The 24,700-nt window shown below is 44.7% G+C and overlaps 1 protein-coding gene across 4 annotated transcripts in view; it reads right to left on the bottom strand.

Annotated features, from left to right (window-relative positions):
* The window catches only part of LOC105477329 (ATP binding cassette subfamily C member 4 (PEL blood group)), a 291,482-nt gene that overhangs the window by 237,240 nt on the left and 29,542 nt on the right, over positions 1–24,700 (bottom strand). Inside the window, exon 1 of one of the 4 annotated variants that reach the window (XM_071081151.1) lies at positions 17,026–17,126. The exons of the other annotated variants lie outside the window; for them this stretch is intronic. The gene's annotated coding sequence lies outside the window, so the exon portion shown is untranslated. Of the gene's footprint in view, positions 1–17,025; positions 17,127–24,700 lie in introns of those variants that run through there. 4 annotated transcript variants of the gene reach the window in all.

Raw genomic sequence — 24,700 nt, 5'->3', positions numbered from 1 at the left:
TAAAGAAATTTTTTTTTCTAATCAGGGAATAAAATTGGCTCCAGGAAGTTAAAAAATTAAGAAAAGTGAGAATGGTAACTCTGTTCCACAGGCTGAACACTTAACTGGATAATATTTAGAAATATTACAAGGAGGGGTGCCACTGTTGACTTAAAGTATCTGCAATCAGAAGAGACCCAAAGCTTCTATTAGAGGATGACACAAATCAGTGAGGACTTAACAAGGACCCTCCTACTCCCTCTCACTGCCCAGATCTCAAAAAGCTGGGCTGAAAGATGTGGGTACAAGCAAGAGCTAAAGGCTTCTGCCTGATGACAAAAGTCTACTTTGACAAGAGACTAAATTATCTTCAGCCATCTATGTAAGGACTTTATACATGGAAGTCTAAGTCAATTGGCTCCTTAATAACAATGTATCCATGAAGGGGTCTAGTCAACAATTCCAGACCACCACCAAATGAGCCCTTCCTCCACCCAATTCTGCCCCAATAGCCCTTCTCTCCTCAGACATAGTCTCTTCTCCCCCTCGTCTTCCACAATACTTAGTACAGCAGCATCGCTTCCCTCATAACTGTCCTACTAGCAGTACAGCACTTTCAGGGCAATGACTACTCCCATGTTATTTGGAATCCCCATTATGCCTGGTATGTGATAGATAATAAATAGTTATGGAAAGAATGAATGATTGTATTATTGAATAAGACAGATGGGTAGAGTACCTTGAGCAATGATCTAGGGTACAATTCAATACAAACTCAATATAGCATAGTCGTGCTCAATGCCACACACAGGAAGCCATCAGCTTCAGCAATACAGGAGACATTCTCCGCCCAGGATCACAACCCCCAGCATCATTTCCAGCAAGCAGGAGTCTTAAACAAGGGTTAGTAGAGAGTTTTGTTATTTATTGTTGGTGGTGTTTGCACTGAGTTTTTGTTGTTGTTTTTTTCCCAAGGATTTGAAAATTTCTAAATACTGGTTTCTTTTTTTTTCTCTTCTTTCTTTTTTGAGATGGAGTCTTGCTCTGTTGCCCAGGCTGGATGGAGTATAGTGAAGCGATCAGAGCTCACTCAGATCAGATCAGAGCTCAGCAGCCTCAAACTTCTGAACTCAAGCAATCCTCCAGCCTCTACCTCCCGAGTAGCTAGGAGTACAGGCACATGCTACTGTGCTTGGCTAATATTTTTATTTTTGAGAGAGACTGGGTCTCTCTATGTTGCCTAAGCTGGTATTGAACTCCTGGGCTCAAGCGATCCTCCCACTTTGGCCTCCCAAAATTCTGAGGTTACAGGCATGAGCCACCAAGCTTGGCCAATAGTGGTTTCTTAATGTGGTATAAGGGGGAAAACGCAGGTCCCTGTCTCTGTGACCCTGACCAGAGTCCTCAGTTTCTATGAGCTTCACGCTCCCCATATCTACAAGTAAAGGAGGAAATAAAAGCTAACTTATCTTTGGTAAATCCCCTCACTTTCTCTTTCCCTCCCTCCTTTTTTCCCCTTTCAGCTCTCTTTTAGACCTCTCTGCCTCCTTAATTCCCTCAAGGCCCTTTCTATTTCTCTTCTCCTCCTCTTTCCTGACCTTTTTGTAACAACTGGCTGAGATGGAACTAAAATATTATTTCATTACTTGATACTCATTGAATCAAGATTGTTGTGTGTTTAATGGACAAGTTCAATATTTTATATTATTCAGAAGCCAAGCCTAATAAAACCTTTTTCAATGGATTATGCATTTGCATAACCCTAAAATTATAGTCGATCAAAGAAGAAAAGTTTCCCCACCTTTATTAGAAATAAACAATACTGAAAGAAGAGACCAGGGAGGGAAGCTCATCTCTGCTCTGTACCTCCTGAACTTAGCCCTGGAATCATGGGATCCAGGAGGTGAGTGAGAAGGCAGGTTTGCGCTCAGACCCACACAGGAGAAGGTCAAAGCTGCGAGCTAAGCTGAGAGTTTAGAGAACAAGGAAAGCTAAGGGCAGGTTGAATGAAATCCCCTGAGGCAGCCCACTGAAGGAGTTCACTCGTGTCTCTTGCTGCTATAGTCAACCCCCCATATCCACGGTTTCCCTTTCCACAGGTTGAGTTACCCATGGTTGACTGAAAAGATTAAATGGGAAATTCCAGAAATAATTCCTAAGGCTTTAAATCGCACACTCTTCTGAGCAGCATGATGAAATCTCCCACAGACCCATCCAGGATGGGAATGCCCCCTCTGTCCAGCATTTCCACACTGCAGACGCCACCCACCCTTAGTCACTTAGCCACCCTGGCGATCAGACCTATTGTCATGGCATCACAATACTGGTGTTCAAGTCACCCTTATTTTACTTAATAATGACCCCAAAGAGCAAGTACAAGGATGCTAGCCATTCGGATATGCCAAGGAGAAGTCACAAAGACCTTCCTTTATATGAAAAGGTGAAAGTTCTCAAGCCAGTAAGAAAAGGAAATAAGAAAAAAAAAAAATTATATGCTGAGGTTGCTGAGATTTGGTTTAAAAGTGAATCTTCTAACGATGAAATGGTGAACAGCATATTGTTGTAATGATTCCATTTTCTTATTATCATTGTTAATCTCTTACTGGGTTCAATTTATAAATTAAACTTTACCATAGATATGTGTAAGTAGGGCCAGCTGCGGTGGCTCATGCCTGTAATCCCAGCACTTTGGGAGGCCAAGGCAGGTGGATCACCTGAGGTCAGCAGTTCAAGACCAGCCTGGCCAGCATGGTAAAACCCCATCTCTACCAAAATACAAAAATTACCCAGGCGTGGTGGCAGGCACCTGTGATCCCAGCTACTTGGGAGGCTGAGGCAGAATTGCTTGAAACTGGGAGGCAGAAGTTGCAGTAAACCAAGATCACACCATTGCACTCCAGCCTGGGCGACAGAGCGAGACTGTCTCAAAAACAAAACAAACAAACAAAGATATGTGTAAGTAGAAAAAAAAAAACTACTAGGGTTCAGCACTATCCACGGCTTTAGGCAGCCACTGAGGGTCTTGGATGAGGGTAGTTCCCCTGCCTCCTCGGACTGGGGGGACTACTGTACTTCTATAGGGAGAAATAGATACACAGGACTTTAACTAGATGCCCTTAATGCTTCCTTCCATGAACTTTCTCTATTTGGAAGCCACAAAATAGTAAAGGACTAGAATTCTGGTGCCAGGAATTCAACACCTATTTTAAACAGTATCTGCTGCCTGGTGACCACCCTAGACTCTGAACTTCTCATCTTGGTATCTTTAAATCTGAATGCCTTTTGTTCTTCATTCAGTTTCCACCGTTCTTCCTCACCTTCCTGTGTTTCTAAGGAAAACACCTGAGAATGCCTCTCCCCTCCCCACGCCTCCACAATAGAAAGGTTAGTGCACGGCCAACCATGCTCGCCCCGGGCTTTCTCCAAAACAGCCCCAATGAAGAAATGATGCTGAGTTTCCATTTTGCACACTGACCACCCCCATGAGGCTCACCCTCTGCCTTTACCCACACTTAAATTTTCTCTGTAGCATCTGTCACCATTTGAAAGGCTGTCACACTTCACTTTTTCAAAAACTCATGCTTTCTCCCCAGAGCATCTAGGCTCCACAAGGATGGGGTTTTTCTGTTTTGTTTGCTGCTAAGCCATCGTCACCTAGAACATGCTGGGCATATAGAAGGCACCTAGATTTGTCACATGAATGAGCACATCCTCCAGAAATCCCCAGATTTGGCCTGGCATGATGGCTCACACCTGTGATCCCAGCATTTTGGGAGGCTAAGGAAGGTGGATCACTTGAGGTCAGGAGCTCAAGACCAGCCTGGCCAACATGGTGAAACCTCATCTCTTCTAAAAATACAAAAATTAGCTGGGTGTGGTGGAGGACACCTGTAATCCCAGCTGCTCGGGAGGCTGAGGTAGGAGAAGCACTTAAGCCCAGGAGGCGGAGGTTGCAGTGAGCCGAGATTATACCACTGCACTCCAGCCTGGGCGACAGAGCAAGGCCCCGTCAAAAAAAACAAATTTAATATAGTTAAACTCCAAAACCCATCTTCAGAGACAAGTCTCCATATAAATATAATACATGGAAGGTTAAGTGTTCCTTCAAATGTGGGCAATACCCTCATGCAAATGTTTGTATAAAGCGGATTTTTCTTTTTTTTTGAGACAGGGTCTCTCTCACCCATGCTGGAGTGCAGTGACACAATCATACCTCACTACAGCCTCAACCTCCCAGGCTCAAGTGGTCCCCTCACCTCGACCTCCCAAGCAGCTGGGATAACAAGACACATGCCACCATGCCCAGCTATTTTTTTTTTAAGTATATTTTTGTAAAGACAGAGTCTCACTATATTGCCTAGACTGGTCTCGAACTCCTGGCCTCAAGTAATCCTCCCACCTTGGCCTCCCAAAGTGTTGGGGTTATAGGCATGAGCCACTGCGCCTGGCCTAAAGGGAGTTTTATAAACAGAACTAGATAACACTTTACTTTCTACCTGACACTACACATAGAATTTCTCAGAGTATTATATGTTTCTTTTTTTTCTAAATCTAGTCTTAATAAGCTTTCAACCTCTTTACATATATAAAATAGTTTTCTGAAATGATGGTCATAATTGTGCTAAAAAAAATAAATAAAAATAAAAAACATGGCGAGTGCCTAAGGGCACATACAAAACCCCTGACTCATAACCAACTGCTGATTCAACACCTCCTCCTCTTGGGTATCTGATAAGCATATCAAACTAAACAGTGTCCAAACAGAACACCTTATCATCCCACAAAAACATCCTGCTCCTCCCAGGCTTCTCCCTCTCAGTTATCAGCCGTCACATCTTTCCCCTTGCCCAGATTTTCCAAAAAAAAGAAAACCTTCAGGTGACCCTGCAGGCCATCCCTACTTTGTCACTCTCAGATAGGACATATCTAAGCCATCAGCAAGTCCTATTATTTCAACCTGCAAAGCATATCCAGAAACAGTCACACTGACCCTGTGAGGCTCACCCTCTACCCCTGCCCACGCTTAAATTTTCTACTCAGCACCTGTCAACATTAGAAGGGCTATTACATTTCACTCTTTTTGAAATCATGTTTTCCTCCGGAAGCATCCAGGCTCCACAAGGATGGGGTTTTTCTGTTGTCTGCTTCTAAGCCACCCACACCTAGAACATGCTGGGTACACAGAAGTCACCCAGATTTGTCACATGAATGAACACATCCTCTAAAAATTACCTATTTTAACATATTTAAACTCCAAAATCCATTACGAGTCCATGGTATCAAATTCTCAGTTACAAATATAAATATTAAATAACTTACAGCTATAAATAAGTCTGCAATAGCAAAAGTTTCCTAAAGGCCTGGATTCTGCAAATGGGTTTCAGAAAGAGGGTGCAAGGACACACACCGGTGCAAATGTGCATTAACTGAGTGCTGGCGGGGAAGGAATGGTGCAGCACATCGCCAGCACAGCTTCTCATTAACGCTCCAGCAATTCTGCTCAGACCCCAAACCCTGCATGCCCAAAAGAAACAAAATCCTTCCAAGTTCACCAGGGCCTCTGTCCTTATAAAGTTTCCCATGGCCTGGCTCCAAGGGGAGCCCGACACACCTGATTTCTTCAATCTCCTCCCATTCTCTACAGCCGAAATAGCCATTCTCCATGCCCTAAAGTTCAATGCTCACCAGGCACAGGAATCGCTGGAATGGATCTCGCGTGAGGGTGGAGCACCCACACCACAGGTGTTCTCGACATGGTCCCAACCCAGTTATCTTGGCTCATGGCCAAGTAAATTAAACTCAGGTGGCACCCGTCAAGCTGTGATCTTCTTCTGTTATTATTCCTCTAACGTTCCTCCATTCCTAAAACATGCTCAAAGCCCATTTTCTCATCCCTTCCCACTTCACTCTACTACCTGTTCTTTCTATATCAACCTAAGCAACAGGCACTGTGGGCCCTGTCCACCTCTCTCCTGGGTCCTCCAAACCCCCCTCCATACCCGCACTCTGGGTTCAACATGGGTCCTTCTGTGCCGTAGGCACCTCAGAGATTTCCTACCATGGAGCTTCAAAGCCTTCTCTGGTTCATCCACGGCCTTCTTGTCTCCCTGTTCTCCCACCAGCTAATCCATGCCTTTCACTTCTTCACAGGGCCCTCATTTTATAATCCCATCTTTCCAGCACTTTCCCACACGACAACCAGTACTGAGAATCTACAGCCATTGTGCATGATTAACCGTCTTAGTCTTCTTCCTTAAAAAAAGATGCACTTGGCATATTTGTACACAATTTAGTAACGATAAAATGAAGAAATGCGAGTAAGTTTTTTTTTTTGAGAGACACTTTGCCACCCAGGGTCTCACTTTGCCACCCATCCTGGGGCGCAGTGGCATAATCATAGCTCATTGTAACCTGAAACTCCTGGGCTCAAGCGACCCTCTCACATAGCTGACACTAGAGGTGCGTGCCATCACGCCCGGCTAAGGGAGTAGGATATTAATTATTTCTGCTGCCCAAGTCATGTGGCTGACTCATGAGGAGATGAAAGCATTGTTCATTGCAACTAGCAAGTGAAGGATCTGACGACTAGCCAGAGATGCCATACTATATAGTCAGCAAGGCCCGCGTGGCACCTACTAGATGCAGAGCTCACTGTCGCCAAGATCCTTCTGAGCCCATCAGTGTATGAGGCTGACTCTCTGAAAATCAGCCATTGGCCAGGGACTATGGCTCATGCCTGTAATCCCAACACTTTGGGAGGCAAAGGCAGGAAAATCGCTTGAGCCCAGTAGTTTGAGACCAGCCTGGGCAACATGGCAAAACCCTGTCTCGACAAAAACATACAAAAAACTGGCCAGGCGTGGTGGCATGCACCTGTAGTCCCAGCTACTCAGGAGGCTGAGGTGGTAGAATCACCTGAGCCTGGGAAGTAAAGGCTGCAGTGAGCTGTGATTGTGTCATTGCACTCCAGCCTGGGTGACAGAGTGAGACCCTGTCAGGAAGGAAAGGAAGGAAAGGAAGGAAAAGAAGGAAAGGAAGGAAAGGAAGGAAAGGAAGGAAAGGAAGGAAAGGGAGGGAGGGAGGGAGGGAGGGAGGGAGGGAGGGAGGGAGGGAGGAAGGAAGGAAGGAAGGAAGGAAGGAAGGAAGGAAGGAAGGAAGGAAGGAAGGAAGGAAGGAAGGAAAAAAAATCTAGACATTAATCAGTGCCTGTTCAAATCAAGCGCTTTCTTCCAAACGATTAAACTTCATCTCCCATAAGAGATGACATAGCTCTCTCTTGCTTCCAAGCTCACAGAACCACTTGCCAGACTAAGGAATAAGACTGCTTAACAAAGGGAGCATCAGAAGCTACTCATTTAAATTTGTGCACCAAGAAGCACAGGGAATAATATACAATTGATCCTTTAACAATGCAGGGGTTGGGGTGCCAACCCCCTGTGCAACCAAAAAACCACATATAATTTTTGACTCCCCAAAACCTTAACTAGTAATAGCCTACTCCTGGCTGGTAGCCTTGCCAGTAACATAAAGTTGATGAACACATATTTTGTATGCTCTGTGCATTATATACTACATTCTTACAACAAAGTAAGCTAGAGAAAGGAAACTGTCATTAAGACAATCATTGTGGAAAATCATTGAGGAGAAGATACACATGGAAGTGGATCATCAAGGTCTTCATTCTCATCATCTTCATGTTGAGTAGGCTGAAGAGGAAGAGGAAGATGAGGTATTGGCCTTGCTGTCTCAGAGGTGGAAGAAGCTGAAGAAAATCTGCATGTAGGCTGGGCACAGCTCACGCCTGTAATCCCAGCACTTTGGGAGGCTGAGGCAGATGGCTCACCTGGGGTCAGGAGTTGAAAACCAGCCTGGCCAACATGGTGAAACCCTGTCTCTATGAAAATACAGAAAAATTAGCTGGACGTGGCAGTGCACATCCCAGCACCTCAGCAGGCTGAGAGAGGACAATCGCTTGAACCCAGGAGGTGGAGGTTAGAGTGAGCCACGATCATGCCATTGCACTCCAGCCTGGGTGACAGAGCGAGACTTCATCTCAAAAAAAAAAAAAAAAGAAAGGAAGGAAGGAAGAAAGAAAGAGGAAGAAAGGAAGAAAGAACGAGAGAGAGAGAGAGAGGAAGGAAGGAAGGAAGGAAGGAAGGAAGGGGAAAGGAAAGAAAGGAAGGAAGGGAGGGAGGGAGGGAAAGGAAAAGAAAAGAGAAAAGAAAAAAGAAAATCTGCACATAAGTGGACTCTTGCAGTTCAAACCCTTGTTGTTTAAGGGTCAACTGTGCTTCACTGGGGTCAAAGAATTGCTTTGGAAGCTGAATTACATGCATGTGAACATGTAATTCACACTTCTCAAGGCTAAACTGACAGAATTTAGTCAGTTACCTTGATGCTTTCCCAGACTGCTCAAAATTTATCTGTCCCTGGGAAATAAACATGTGTGCCTTTAAGACATGTGTCATGTCACTCAGTGCGCAGCCATGCCCCACACATATGCCTCACCTATGTGAGCCCACACATGCCTGCAGGAGCGCCAACCTGCCTTTCCAGGCGCATTTGTCCCAACAATAACCCTTTCTCTCTACATCTTTGCCTCCATCACTGTGGCCCAAGGCGTCATGAATTTTCAGGGCCCCAACAGCCTGCTAGCTGACCTACCCACATTCACCCTTGGTTTCCCTGGGATCTTTCAATAGAAAAGCCAGAGTGGATTCTTAAAAATATCACGCCATGCTGCTTTCCTGCAGTAGAAAAACAATGAAACTCATGATGGGGTGCTGTACTTGACTGGGTCCCCTTCATTCAGTGTTCCAGCCACCCTGGCCTGATGTGTTTCTGACAGTATCCCACACTCCCGTTTGCCTGTCCCCTTGCCTGCGAGCAAATGCGTTTCTCCATCTTCTCCCACAATTAGATCTTCTCTCCTGCAGGTCTCAGTCTCCAGAAAGTCCTACCCTTGTGTACAAAAAACCAAACATACCCTCATTGTCGATCATTTATATCCTCATTCTCACTTTCTTCACCCATTTACTACAATCTATTTGTATAGATAAAAAATAATGCACTTAACTATTTTGTCACTTTCCCCTCTAGAACAAAAGCTCGCTTAGGGCAGGATTTTTTTATGCTGTTCACTGGGCCAGGGACCAGGCGAGCTGCTCAGAACTGTGTGGGGTGAACGAGTGAATGACTCTCCATCCAGGATGAGGAGCAGCAGCAGAGAACACCCACATCTGGGGCCCAGCAACCCTCTTTAAGTGCCTGCAGGAGAAGGGGAATGTGCAGGTCACCTGAGGTCAGTAAATGATTCAACAGATGCTCTAGCCTCACTCAATAAGTCATTTATTATTGAAAGAATAATGCATTTCAAAGTAGTTCCAGGTGTGGCAAATTATTAACTATTGGTTAGTTCTCCTTGAAGAGTCTGCCAGCCCTGGCTGTGGGAGGCTCCTGGGCCCAGCCTCGGGGCTGCACTGGGGCAGGGTGGAGAGGAAGGTAGGCTGCTCAGAGTCAGGGACTCTGGAGAGCAGGAGCTGGGTGCAGGGAGACCCAGTGACAGATCTCACAGAAGACCTACTCTACTTCATTAGAAATGCCTTCCCCCAGCCGGGCGCGGTGGCTCATGCCTGTAATCCCACACTTTGGGAGGCCAAGGCAGGTGGATCACCTGAGGTTGGGAGCTCGAGACCAGCCTGACAAACATGTAGAAACCCTGTGTCTACTAAAAATACAAAATTAGCCGGGCGTGGTGGCACATGCCTGTAATCCCAGCTACTCGGGAGGTTGAGGCAGGAGACTCACTTGAACCAGGGAAGCGGAGGTTGTGGTGAGCTGAGATCGCACCATTGCACTCCAGCCTGGGTAACAAGAGTGAAACTCCGGAAAGAAGGAAAGAAAGAAAGAAAAGAAAGGAATGAAAGGAAGGAAAGAAAGAAAGAAGAGAGAAAGAAAAAGAGACAGAGAGAGAGACAGAGAGAGAGAGAGAGAGACCTTCCCCTAGGGCGAGTGTTTTCAGCCTTGGCACTACTGGCATTTGGAGCTGAATAACTCTTTGTTGGGGGTGCCATCCTGTGCACTGTAGGATGGTTAACAGCATCCCTGGATTCCACCCTCAAGAAGCCAACAGCATCCCCATCCCAAGTCCTGACAACTAAAATTATCTGAGGAAATGCCAGGGTGGCAAAATCACAGGGATGAGAACCACTGCACTAAGGTCTTCTATAGCCTTTCTGGACAGGCTATAGAATCTTACATCAAATGTTGGCCCCAGGCAGAAGTCACAAGACGATGACAGCAGTCTTTCAGCCACATTAGCAAATGATATAAACCCATTAGTAAATCCACCGGTTCAATTCCACTCCAAGAGTTCAAGGCATCTATGTTAACAAAGAATTACAGTAAGATGGGACATACAACATCTGTGTAGTGTGGGAAATTAAAAAAAAAAAAAAAAAAAGATGGGACACGTGGTCACAGGCTATGCACAGACTCTACTTGTGGGCTTTCTTTAGGTCTCTATTATGCTAAGGGTTCAACATCCCAGCTCACCAGACTCATCTTCTGTACAGCAGAGGTTCTCAAAGTGTGAGATCTGGACCAGCAGCACCAGAATCCCCTGAAGAGTTAGAAATGCAAATTCTCATGACCCACTCCAGGTCTATGAATCAGGAACTCTGAGAGTGGGGTCCTGCAATCCGTATCTTCTGATGTTCTCCAGGGGATGCGGATGCAGGTTCAGGTTTGAGAACCTGCCATACAGCTTGCTTTGACACACCAAATGGGAAGCACTTGTCTGGCATCTACGCCAATACTCCCAACCCAACTCTGGCTCATTAGCAAAATTCCTACCTCAGCCTGGAGAGTTTTACTGGGGAGTTTCTTGTTTTTCGGTAAACTTTAATACATTACCCAATTATGCCTGGGGAATTTTAAAACAAAAACCCACAAACACCTAGAGCCCAATCCCAAATGACTGAATCAGAACAAGCCAAGATGAAGCCCAAGTGGTGGTCCTTAAAGAGTTCCCCTCACCCAGCACATCCTGGTCATCGGCCAGGTCTGGGAACCATTTGTATGGTACAGAGAAGAAAGAGGGTGTAGGTAGATACCTGGGAAGTTGGAGAGGGTTTGGAGAAAGGGACAAAGTTTGAGCAAACTTTAGGGAAAGAATTTGGAGTTTACTGAGAAGACAAAGGAGGAAGAAGGGACAAGCTTTCCAGAAAAACGGAGCCACACAGCCGAGACTTATTGTTTAGAGACAGCAGAGAAAATGCTGCATGGGGTTTGGGGTGATAATGGGGTAATCAAAGGTCTTGTGTTCTAAACTCAGAAATTTGGACTTTATCCTAAAGATAACAGGGAAATTGTGAATGTTTTTAAGCTACTCTGTACATGATGAACTGTGGACAGCAAAGAAACCAGTTAGAAATTGGATTTGAAAGAAACTTCACCAATACAGCGAGTCTCATCCTTTCATTCAAGCAAACTAGATCACTTCACCCTCCCAACACCCCAGCCTGCACAAATCTCACCTCCCCTGCTTGGTCGTAACTCTGCGACTCTACCACAAAAATAAGCAGATGCACAAGAAGTCAGTTTAAAATTCCACATCCTATTTCTAATTTACTCTAGGACCTCAAAACAAGAAAAACATCGCAACGCAAGTCATCCTTTCAGAAACAATTTTGTAAATGTCATATTCCATAGAAAAGGAAGAAGCAACTCTAAAAGGAAGAAGCAGTTCTCAAATTTTTTAAGAACTGCCAGGCCCAGTGGCTCACACCTTTAATCCCAGCATTTTGGGAGGCCAAGGTGGGCAGATCACCTGAGGTCAGGAGTTCAAGACCAGCCTTGACCAAAATGGCGAAACCCCATCTCTACTACAAATACAAAAATTAGCTGGGTGTGGTGTGCGCCTGTAATCCCAGCTACTCAGGAAGCTGAGGCAGAAGAATTGCTTGAACCCGACAGGCGGATGTTGCAGTGAGCCAAAATCACACCACTGCACTCCAGCCTACGTGACAGAGCAAGACTCCGTGTCAAAAAAAAGAAATTACCTAGAACCAGCACAGCAGTAACATAAAAAGCTGTATCCATGAGCAGCTCTTCTTATCAGCAAAACATACCTTAAATTCATTGTCATTAAAATAAGATATTACAAAGGAACGGCTCATCCATTTACTAGTATTAATGGTGACATGGCTATTGAAGAAAAAACACAAAGTAATAAACCTTATATACAGAGAGTTTTACACAATTAGAACTCCAATCCTACATTGACTGAAGACAGTAAGCTAGCACATTAGGGTTGCAAGATGTACAATACCAATAAACAGTCAAAAATCTACTGCATTACTATAGTCTAATGATACTGAAAACATTAATAAGAAACTAACTTCAAGCCAGGCATGGTGGCTCATGCCTATAATACCAATGCCTTGGGAGACTGAGGCAGGGGGATCTCTTGAGCCCAAATGTTCAAGACCAGCCTGGGCAACATAGTGAGACCTTATCTCCACAAAAAAAAAAATTAATTAATTAATTAATTAATTAATTGGCTGGGCACAGTGGCACGCATCTGTAGTCCTAGCCACTCTGGAGGCTGAGGTAGGAGGGATGCTTGAGCCCAGGGGCTTGAGGTTACAGTGAACAATGATCAAAAGAAGTATCCACTAGGTTGGGAGGCCAGCCTAGGGCAACATGCCTGGGGGGCAGCTCCGCAAGTTCACAAGCAGCAGCCTGGGAGCACAGCCCTGGAGCCCCGCACACCAGGTCCAAGGAACATGCCCTGCAAGTAGATGGCCCGTGTGGTTGGGGCCCTGGTGAGAAACAAGAGGACTGAGCAAAGAAGTCAAGGTGTTGAGGACAGCAGGAGTCAAGTTTCTCACTACTGAAGGATGAAGACACAAATACCGAAAGAGGGAAAGCCAGAACAAAGCATGAGATTTTGAACTGTGATTTGAAGCCCTGGTGTGAAGTCTACCTAATGTGTTTCCTAATACACATCTATATAAATAGATACCGAAATAAAAGATAGAGAAATCAATATACACTTGATGCTCTTTAGTGACAAATCCTGTACTTGCGAGTTTGCCTACTTGCTAAATTAAAAAATCAGTCCTCCAGGTGTCCTGCAGTCCTTCGCAGACGTGCACAGAGCAGCAAAATATCTGAGTCACCCAACATGCATGCTCCCAGCTGAAGTCAAACGAAATGACACTTAGACTTTTTTTTTTCTTTTTTCCCCCCCAAGACAAGAGTCTCACTCTGTCGCCCAGGCTGGAGTGCAGTGGCATAATCTTGACTCACTGCAACCTCTGCTTCCTGGGTTCAAGCGATTCTCCTGCTTCATCCTCCCGAGTAGCTGGGGTTACAGACACATGCCACCAAGCCCGGCTAATTTTTGGTGTTTTTAGTAGAGATGGGGTTTCACCATGTTGGCAAGGCTGGTCTCGAACTCCTGACCTCAAGCGATCCAGCCACCTAGGCCTCCCTAGGTGTGATTACAATGCCACCTGTGCTGGGATTACAGGTGTGAGCCACCACACCCAGCCAACACTCTGCCTTCTTATTCCCGCTCTTAGAGTAGAAACAAATATCCTTTTGTGGGATGTTCAGTACCATGTTCTTCACATTCTGGGGATTTTTGTGGGTGACTTCGCTGTCTACAATGGCCCCAAGCATCACGCTCAAGTGCAGTCTGGTGCATCAAAGTGCAAGAGGTCTGTCATGTGCCCTACAGAAAAAACGTGTGTTATAGAAGCTTCCTTCAGGCATGAGCTATAGTGCTGCTGGCTGTTAATTCAAAGTTAATGAATTAACTATATATTAAATAAAGTGTGTCTAAGCAGAAACATGCATAAAACAAGGTTATATATTAAATGGCTGACAAAAATGTGACCAAAGGCGCATAGGAACCTAACCCTGTATTTCCCCTGGAAGCAATGGTTCAGTGTTCACTAGTCCTGTGTTTGTGGAGACTTTATAGAGCTTCACTAGTAACAAGAACCAACTGCACATGCATATGTCTGTATGTGTATATACACATACACACAAATATATAAATAATATGTGTTGATCTGTGTAAGCAAATACATCCTAGCTTTGTCTGCTTAGAGTGCCTAGAAGCAATGAGATCCCATAACAATAAATATGCCTAGGCCGGGCACGGTGGCTCATGCCTGTAATCCCAGCACTTTGGGAGGCCAAGGTGGGTGGATCACCTGAGGTCAGGAGTTCAAGACCGGCCTAGCCAACATGGTGAAACCCTATCTCTACTAAAAATACAAAATTTAGCCAGGCGTAGTGGCATGCGCCTGTAATCCTAGCTACTTGAGAGACTGAGGCAGGAGAATTGCTTGAACCCAGGAAGCAGAGGTTACAGTGAGCTGAGATCATGCCACTGCACTCCAGTCTGGGTAACAGAGTGAAACTCCGTCTCAAAAAAAAAAAAAAAAAAAAAATGTGCATAGTGCCCAGCACTGTTTCTAAATACAGTATCCACTTATTAAAAAGAACATGTAACTTTTTTTTTAATGCAGAGGTTCCTTGGAGAAATGGCTGAATCCAAGATTGGGGAAAAAGAAGTACAAGATGGTCGGGCGCAGTGGCTCACGCCTGTAATCCCAGCACTTTGGGAGGCCGAGACCGGTGGATCACAAGGTCAGGAGACCGAGATCATCCTGGCTAACATGGTGAAACCCTGTCTCTACTGATACTACAAATAAATTAGCCAGGCATAGTGGTGAGCACCTGTAGTCCCAGCTGCTCGGGAGGCTGAGGCAGGAGAATGGTATGAACCCAGGAGGCGGAGCTTGCAGTGAGCTGAGATCACACCACTGCACTCCAGCCTGGGCTAGACTCTGTCTAAAAAAAAAAAAAAAAAAGTACACGACATGTCTGGACTACCTTTTTGTGCCACAGAAGTAAGGAAATGTTCAAAGAATCCCAAAACATGTCCAAAGGACACAGGAGCTCCCAATGGCCAAACCTGGGGTAATCTGAGCACCAAAATAAATCATAAGTGTAATGGATTCAAATCCAACAAATAAAATTATTCATAAGCCCATAATGCTATAAATAAATGAGTGAATAAATGAGGGAAACAGAATATTTCTTACTATAGAATGCCAAACAATTAAGATCAGAATTAACAATAGAATCAGAAAAAAAAAAATCGTCATTTGGCAACTTCCACAGTAATAAGTGATTTACTTATTGAAAAGCCATCCATGGTTGCTAAAATAAGTGGGTAAAAGATTCATGGGAAGTAAGATATTTTCATAGCCTCCAATTATCTCCCCATAAAACACATATTTAAAAGAATAAAGTATTGCATAATCAACTTTAGAACAGGGAAACCTGGCAGACACGACCTTAACCAAGTGATAACAGTTACCATCACCATTGTGTGCCTCCGGATACGATGCACTGAGGATACTGTATTTATTTTTATGGTATTTCTGCTATGAGGTCACATCACATTTTTTTGCATCTTTGAAGAATATTCTAGAATGTGATGACCTGAATATTTTTCAAATTATCAAGGACATGAGAGACAAGAAAAGACTGCAAAAGTGTTCCAGACTAAAGGATACTAAAGAAATATGACAGCCAAATACATTATAGGATCTTGGGCCCAAAAAACTAATACAGGGAAACTGGTTATGGAGTTTGAAGATAAATTTCTGAATTTTGTTGGGTGTTCTGTAACTACGATGGAAAGTGCCCTTTTATTTAAGACACATGCACTAAAATATTTAGGTGTAAGGGGCCTCATGTCTACAATCCACTTTATTTATTTATTTTTTTTTTGAGACCGAGTTTTGCTCTCTCCCTCAGACTGGAGTGAAGTGCGATCTCGGCTCACTGCAACCTCTGCTTCCTGAGTTCAAGCAATTCTCCTGCCTCAGCTTCCCAAGTAGCTGGGATTACAGGCGCACACCACCACACCTGGCTAATTTTTTTGTATTTTTAGTAGGGACAGGGTTTCATCATGTTGGCCAGGCTCGTCTCGAACTCCTGACCTCAGGTGATCCAACCACCTCAGCCTCCCAAAGTGCTAAGATTACAGGTGGGAAAAACCACGTACAGACTACAATCCACTTTCAAGTAGTTCAGATAACAAAGGATAATATGTATAAACAGAGAAAGAGACAATGACAACTATGGTAGAAGTTAACATTAGGGAATCTGGATGAAGGGTATACAGGAGTGGTATGTATGTACCACCCTTGCACTTTTTCATCAGGTTGAATTATTTCAAAATAAAAAGTTAAAAGACACTACCAGATGTTAAAATATTTAAAAGACAATGATAAAAACTCTAGAGTACTGGTTTAAAAGCATGACACAAGAAGAAAAAAAAAAGATTAAAAGTATAAAAATAAAAGGTTAACGAGGTAAAACATGAAATTAGCCAGGTGCAGTGGCTCATGCCTATAATCCCAACCCTTTGGGAGGCTGAGGCTCAAGGATTGCTTGAGGCCAGGAATTTGAGCAAGTAGGAAATCACTGAATAGCTGCTGTAACGGACAAATGCCTAACATTAGGAAGTGCTACAGAGGGGAAGGAGACCCACACTAACAAGAGGGCATGCACCTAGACACATAACTCAGAGGACACAGTTCAAAACACGCATACAAGAGGCTTAGGCACCTGCGGGCTTGTGTGTGTGCTCACAGCCAGCAAAATGAAAAAAATCCCAGCCCTGAAGGAGAGGCAAGTACATGGCTTCCATACAGATTGAAAAAATCTCTTAGTATGAAAATTAAATATGCGTACCCCACGTACACTTAGATAACTGTGAAGGGGAAAAGATTAAAATAAGGGGAAATAAGGAGTCAAGATTACACAAAAGATCGGGCTGTATCTGTCCCCACCAGTCACCAGCACTTAACAGCACTTAGTGTGTGCCAGGCACCGGTTCAAGCATTTTGAGGCAATCCTCACAATCCTGTGAAGTAGGCTCCTGAAGGGGGTTTAATGGTGGTCCCAAAAAGATATGCCCAAGTCCTGACCCCCAGTACCTGTGAGTATTACCTTTCATGGTAAAGGACTGAATGTTATTTGGAAAAAGTGTATTTGCACATGGAATTAAACTGAGGACATTGGAGTGAAGACATCATCCTGGATTATCCAAGTGGGTCCTAAATCCAATGACAAGTGTCCTTCCAAGAAAGAGGCAGGGGAGACCTGGGACAGACAGAAGAGAAGGAGGTGTAAACACAGGTAGAGACTCAAGTGATGCAGACACAAGTGAAGGACACCAACGACTGCTGGGAGCCACCAGAAGCTGGGAGAGGCAAGGAATATTCACCCCACCTTATCGAGGGAACACAGCCCTGCCTAGACCTGGATTTTTTACCTTCTGGCCTCCTGAACTGTAAGAGAATAAATTTCTATTGTCTTAAACAACCAAGTGTGTAGGAATTTGTTACGGCAGCCTCAGCAAAATGATGCAGTGTCGTTATCACCATTCCCTATGGATGGGAAAACTCAGGCATATGGCAGACATGTAGCTGTCCTGGGGCATGCAGGTTGCATGTGACAGGGCTGAGACTCGTCCAGACAGCAGAGTTCAGAGCCCTCGCACCAACAAGTGACAGGCTCTCGGGAGCCTGCCAGGCCATCTTCCCCCATTAGTAAGTGGGGCATTATCCCTTTGGCGAGAGTGCCTAGGTAACATTGCCCCCTGGGCTCTCTCCTGTTTCTGTGTGCTGCATTACCAGCTGATATGGTTTGGCTGTATCCTCACTCAAATCTCTTTGTTTTTTTTCTTTTTTGAGACAGTTTCACTCTGTCTCCACTCAAATCTCATCTTTTTTTTGAGACGGAGTTTCACTCTGTCACCAAGGCTGGAGTGCAGTGGTGCCATCTCAGCTCACTGCAACCTCCACCTCCCAGGTTCAAGTGATTCTCTTGCTTCAGCCTCTCAAGTAGCTGTGATTACAGGCGCCTGCCACCATGTCCAGCTAATTTGTTTTGTATTTTTAGTAGAGATGGGGTTTTACCATGTTATGTTGGACAGGCTGGTCTCAAACTCCTGATCTCAAGTGATCCGCCCACCTCGGCCTCCCAAAGTGCTGGGACTACAGTCGTAAGCCATCGCACCTGGCCATCAAATCTCATCTTGAATTATAGCTCCCACAATTCCCACGTGTTGTGGGAGGGCCCTGGTAGGAGGTAACTGAATCATGGGGGCAGATCTTTCCCATGCTATTCCCATGATAGTGAATAGGTCTCAAGAGATCTGCTGGTTTTATAAAGTGGAGTTTCCCTACATAAGTTCTCTTGTCTGCCGCCATGTGAGATGTGCCTTTTGCTTCTGCCAGGATTGTGAGACCTCCCCAGCCACATTGGAACTGTCCATTAAACCACTTTCTTTTGTAAACTGCCCAGTCTTGGGTATGTCTTTATCAGCAGTGTGAAAATGGACTAATACACCAGCTCCCCTGACTTGTCTTCTGCAAAGTTCTATAGGCACAGTGACAAGGGGCTGGGTGGTCAAAGTAAACAGGGCCAGAGAAATGAAGACTAAGGAGTGGAAGGGAAGGAACTCACGTAATAAAGAATTTGGCTGGGTTTTGTCCCTGGTTCCTCTAAATACTTGGAATTCCCCAAGTAATAGAAGTGTGGTCCCTGATGGTTTACACTAACATAAATTATCAGGGACGTAATATAACCTAGTGGGTCCCTAGCAGCTGAGGTTAACAGATGACTCAGGATGGGGGCTGTGCATGTCACAAAGACCAGCCCTGTGATGAGAGGGTTGGGCTCTGAGCCAACTGCTATTGCCCAACCTCCAGGGTAGGGGATACTGGAGACTGAGATCAATCCCATGGCCAATGAGCCCATCAATCGTGTTGATGTAATGAAGCTCCAATAAAAACTCCAGACACCAAAACCCGGATGAGATTTCCTAGCTGGTAATACTCTGGGCATTGTCACACACTAGTAGGCTAGGAAGTGACAGGTCTCAACTCCCCAGGGATGGGACAAGAAAGCTTTGTATTTGGGGCTCTCCCTCTGGTTCCAGTTGGCATCCATTTGCTGTAGTGAAACTGTAATGGTAAGCGCAGCACTTCCCTGAGTTCTGTGAGTCATTCTAGCAGATCATTGAACCCAAGGGGGGTCATGGGAAGCACAGAATTTGCAGCTGGTTGACCGGAAGCCAGGGTGGGCTGGGCCACCCTGATTTGCCGTACCTAAATCTTCCAAATACAGAGCCTACAACTTGTCAGCAGCACTAGCTACAACCTGTCAGTAGCTGACCTGCTATTCTAGTGACTTAGGCAGGACTGCTTGAACACAGGAGCTGGAGGCTGCAGTGAGCCAAGACTGCACCACTGCACTCCAGCCTGGGTGACACAGCGAGACTCCATCTCAAAAAAAAAATATATATATATATATATATATACACACACACACACACACACACACACACACATATATATACACAATACACAACATTGATCAAGATTTAAAGGTAACATAGACTACAAAGAATTTGAAGTTGACTTTCAGTTCTTTTTGAGGGAAGGAAGGAGCCTGGAATTTAGACAGGACACAGAACAGGGACCAGCAAAATCTTATTTCTTGATCTGGTTGTTACTTACCAGGATGTTAACCTTATAATTAATTATCCAAGTTACACATTTGCTTGTATAATATTCTGTATCTGCTTTATAACATAAAGGTTAAAAAATGTAGTGAGAAGGAACACAATGTGATTTCAATGGATAATTTAACAGCGTATATATAATCATATACTGGCCATTTCCTACAGATACATGTGAAAATTACGTAACAAATGCATGGTGACAGAGTGGGGTTTTGCAAGAAAAGCAAAGAATAGAGAAAAGAAAAACAGAGCAATGAAATACCATTCTTCACTTCACTCATCAGATGTGCCAAAAAAGTAACACTTCTAGGGCAGGAAATGAGTAGAAGGAGGGTCAAGGTTGGCTGGGAATTGATCATTGACAGACTGGTATTCAGGGATTCATTACTGTTCCCTCTACTTTTGCACATGTTTGTAATTTTCTGTCATAAGAGAGGATAAAGGAAGGGAGGGAGGAAGACTACCGGAAAATCCACATTTGTATAGCTCTTCAATGCTGGGCATTTGATAGGCATTGGGTTTTCTCTATGAGAAGAGGGACAGTCACCCAACTATTAATATTGGTGTTATCTGTGGTTGGAAATGAAATTAGTATATTTTGTTAGTATTTCCTCTAATCAGCAATGACTGTGGGAAGGGGAAGAGGAAAAATGACTTTTTTCATCTTTTAATACAGTGATTTAAGAAAAGTAAATATTCCACATTACCAGGCTGTGAAAAAAAAAAAAAAGGAAAGAAAAGAAAAGAAAAACAAATAGGAAAGGAATAAGAAAAGGTGGGCATAATAGTGATGGCTGAACTACAGCCACAGCTTAGCTCACCTAATCCATTCCTTGGCCCATTTGTGGATCTGGCCCTTCCTTCTCCCATCATTCCTGGCACAGGGTTTGACTCTATTACCCAGCTCCTTTGCAGTTTGATGAGACCCTGTGGCATAGAAGAGAAAGGGAGGTCTACCAGCAGCAGCCCAGTGTCAACCAAACACATAACAGGGGCTGGTTGGCCCATGCATGAGATCTAGTACAGATTCTGATACTAAGTCTGGGACAGAACATGAGACCCTGTGTTTCTCCCCAGCCCCAGATGCTGGCAATGCTACTGTCTGCAAACCACACTGAGTAGGGAAGCTACAGGCAGAGCCATCACCCATGAGTTTCTCTTCTTTCAGATGCCTAATAGATGGTGGCCAAATGGGCTGGGCACGGTGGCTCATGCCTGTAATCCCAGCACTTTGGGAGGCCGAGGCGAAGAGGATCACAAGGTCAGGAGATAGAGACCATCTGGTTAACACAGTGAAACCCTGTCTCTACTAAAAATACAAAAAATTAGCCGGGCATGGTGGCGGCTGCCTGTAGTCCCAGCTACTCGGGAGGCTAAGGCAGGAGAATGGCATGAACCCAGAATGGCATGAACCCATGAACCCAGATCACGCCACTGCACTCCAGCCTGGGAGATAGAGCGAGACTCCATCTAAAAAAAAAAAGAAAAAGATGGTGGTCAAATGATGAGCAGTGGAAAAATACACCCAAAACGACCCAAGAAATAGCCAGATGGCCTTTCTCTCCTGACCCATAACAAAGTTTAGCTCAGATCTATGATTAACTCCAGTTAGTGCAGCTAAATAATGAATCCAGAGACAGCTGCAGACAGATTACGTTAGTGTGCAATGTGACAGGGGCTGGCTGGGCTCTACCAAAAACACAGTCTGCCACCTTGAGTCAGAGACAGGGCTGTAAACAATGAGATCTCCAAAGGCAGTCACTGCTGGCCTAGGAAGTAGAGGATAAGAAGGTCACACGCTGGCCTTTGGTTCGCAGAGGCCCCCATCAGCTGTGCCATTCTTACACAGAAGCCTACACAGAGGTTGTTTATTCTCTAAGGCCACAGCTATGATTAACAGATTATTAATCTACAAAACCTCAGCAAATATTTGCGTTACCTCAGCCCTCAATATCCTAGCAGTTCGGTATTTATGAATATCACAATGTTTGTCCAAAAATTTCGGGAAGCGGAGAACTTCTACCAAACATCAAGGATACTTTGAGAGATACTGATTTGCAATGGAACTTCTTGGTTCCTTAGCTTTATGTTCCTTTTCTATTTATATAACAAACAGATGTTGGTCCTAACAGAAACAGAGCACGCAGCGTGACATAGCTCTGCACAAAACTGGAAGGAGACAAGCAGGATTCCCTGGGCCTTTAATCACCAATAGCCAACAGCCTGGAAAACAGGCTGGACTCAATCTAAAAAGCTCCCACCCAACCAAGAAGTCTGATCACATACCTCTCTCCACCAACTTTAAGAAAAAGCCAGTTTGAACTCACAAAAAATATCTAAAGTATTGAATATACACAAAGAGGTGCAGGCTGATTAATCTCCAGTACCTGAGATAACTTCCTTAGGGGAAATGCTCCAGCATGTTCTTTGAGCATATATCTCCTTTTTTTTTTTTTTTTTTTTTTGGTGACGAACTTTCGCTCTTGTTGCCCAGGCTGGAGCGCAACGGCACACTCTCGGCTCACTGCAACCTCCACCTCCTAGGTTCAAGTGATTCTCCTGCCTCAGCCTCCCAAGTAGCTGGGATTACAGGCATCTGCCACCACACCTGGCTAATTTTTTGTATTTTTAGTAGAGACAGGGTTTTACTATGTTGGCCGGCCTGGTCTCAAATTCCTGAGCTCAGGTGATCCACCTGCCTTGGGCTCCCAACGTGCTGGGATTACAGGCGTGAGCCACTGCAACAGGCCTCTTTGAGCACATAAAGTGTCTGTGGTAAAATGTGTTTACAACATTCTCTAAGCAATCTAATTTATACTGTTCATTTGCCTTAAAAAAAAAAACCTTTCACAGACAGAGAAAAAAGTACTTTTCAGCCCAGTTTCTGTTTAAATGACCACAAATTTCATATTCAAACATGAAATCTAAATTAATCCTGTGAATTAATCTAAATTAATTCAGTGGATTATAAACTCCACAAGGCCACAGATTGATTTTAGCATCTAGTACTAAACACATGGGGCCGGGCACGGTGGCTCACACCCGTAATCCCAGCACTTTGGGAGGCCAAGACAGGTGGATCACCTGAGGTCAGGAGTTTGAGACCAGCCTGGCCAACATGGTAAAACCCCGTCTCTACTAAAAATACAAAAATTAGCCAGGTGTGGTGCTGCGTGCCTGTAATCCCAGCTATTGGAGAGGCTGAGACAGGAGAATCGCTTGAACCCAGGAGGCAGAGGTTGCAGTGAGCCTAGATGTCACCATTGCACCCCAGCCTGGGTGACAGAGTGAGACTCCGTCTCGAAAAAACAAACAAATAAAAAAATAAAAATAAAATAAACACGTGCTGGACAAACCTAAACACCTGCTACCTGACACAAAATCATACACATATACACACACACACACACACACACACACACACACACACACACACACACACACCCTACAGGACCCCAGTGACATTACATGACAGGAAAGGCAAGAAGGAAAAAAAACAAGATATTTAGGCATGATTAACCTGGAAAACAGGTTGGGCTCATAAAAATCCCAGAAATTTTATCTATGGCAATTGATTTTTTTTATCCTAATTCAAAGAGCAATTTATGAAGAACATGGTCCCTGCTGATCTGGAATCTTCCCTGAAACTTCCAAACCTTTTACCAAAGTCTCCAAACTAATAGCACATGTGTTACAATTATTTTGGGCATTTTCTTTTCCTGACGTTTCTTTCAGCTTTGACAAGGTAGGGCCTCCCACAATGTCAGAGTGAGGTTCGGGTAGGAGTGTTTTGCTCAGCCTTACTGCAGCTGTCGGCTTGGATGGGCATGGGGTCCCAAATGACACCCTGTGCCATGGCTTCCTTTCGTTCCGGGCCCCTTCCCTCAGGTTGTGAGTCTTTAGCCCACCAAGCAGACTCAGGGTATGCCACCAGTTCCCTGGAGGATCATTGAAAATACAGCAAAGTTAAAATTAAACGCAACAGGGCCAGGTGCGTTGCCTTCTGTTCCATGGGAACTATTTGTCCTAAGACTTTGAGCACCATGGACCCTCCTGTTCTGTCAAATGCCTCCTCCTGCTGGCTCCAGGTTTACACTACTGATATGGCTTGGCTCTGTGTCCCCACCCAAATCTCATCTTGTAGCTCCCTAGCTCCCACAATTCCCACATGTTGTGGGAGGGATCTGACGGGAGATAATTGTATCATGGGGGCGGGTCTTTCCTATGCTGTTCTTGTGATAGTGAAGAAGTCTCACGAGATCTGACGGTTTTAACAACAAGAGTTTCCCTGCACAAGCTCTCTTTTTGCCTGCTGCCATCCATGTGACTTGCTCCTCCTTGCCTTCCGTCATGATTGTGAGGTCTCCCCAGCCACATGGAACTGTAAGTCCATTAAACCTCTTCTTTTGTAAATTGCCCAGTCTCAGGTGTGTCTTTATTAGCAGCGTGAAAACAGACTCATACAACTACCAAGCCTGCTTTAGCTTCTCACCAAGCAATTTTCTCCTTCAGCCAGGCCATCAGATTTCTCATACAGCAGGGTGACCCTGTTCAGGGCCTTTGTACTGTTTATAGTTTTTACTTTGTGCATATTATGATGTCTTGACATTTTGAAAACCTCTCTGGCTGGGGAGAGACTGTCCTTCCCAGAGCTGGCCAATTCTTAGAACCAGCAGGGCCCAGCCAGGAGCACAGCTCTGATACGCAAACCAACCAACCCAGAGCTGTGCCTTCTTTATCTGGCCTGTCCACCCCAGGAAGCAGTATTTCTTCACCTGTATCATGACAGGGCCTGATAACAGGCAACTAGAAACCACGCCTGTAGATTACAGCCTGCCAAAATTATTCAAACTAGCCAATTCTAAACTGTTCATATGCACTCCCCTGCCCTGTCCATGAAATCTCAAGAAAGACCACGGCCCAGGCTCTCCCCTCACTCCTGCCCCTTCATGCTCCTAGAGGGGGGACCAAGACTGATGCTTCCCCATATGGCCCTGCAGGACATGACATGCTTCCTGTCCCTAGGACCTGTGAGTATAATAACCTTGGCCTTCCTGAGCACTTCCTCTGCCTCCTCCTGTGGCCACATCTCAT

The sequence above is a fragment of the Macaca nemestrina genome, chromosome 16 (genome assembly GCF_043159975.1).
Source record: "Macaca nemestrina isolate mMacNem1 chromosome 16, mMacNem.hap1, whole genome shotgun sequence".
NCBI lineage: Eukaryota > Metazoa > Chordata > Mammalia > Primates > Cercopithecidae > Macaca > Macaca nemestrina.
This window is presented reverse-complemented; position numbering and strand designations above follow the sequence as displayed.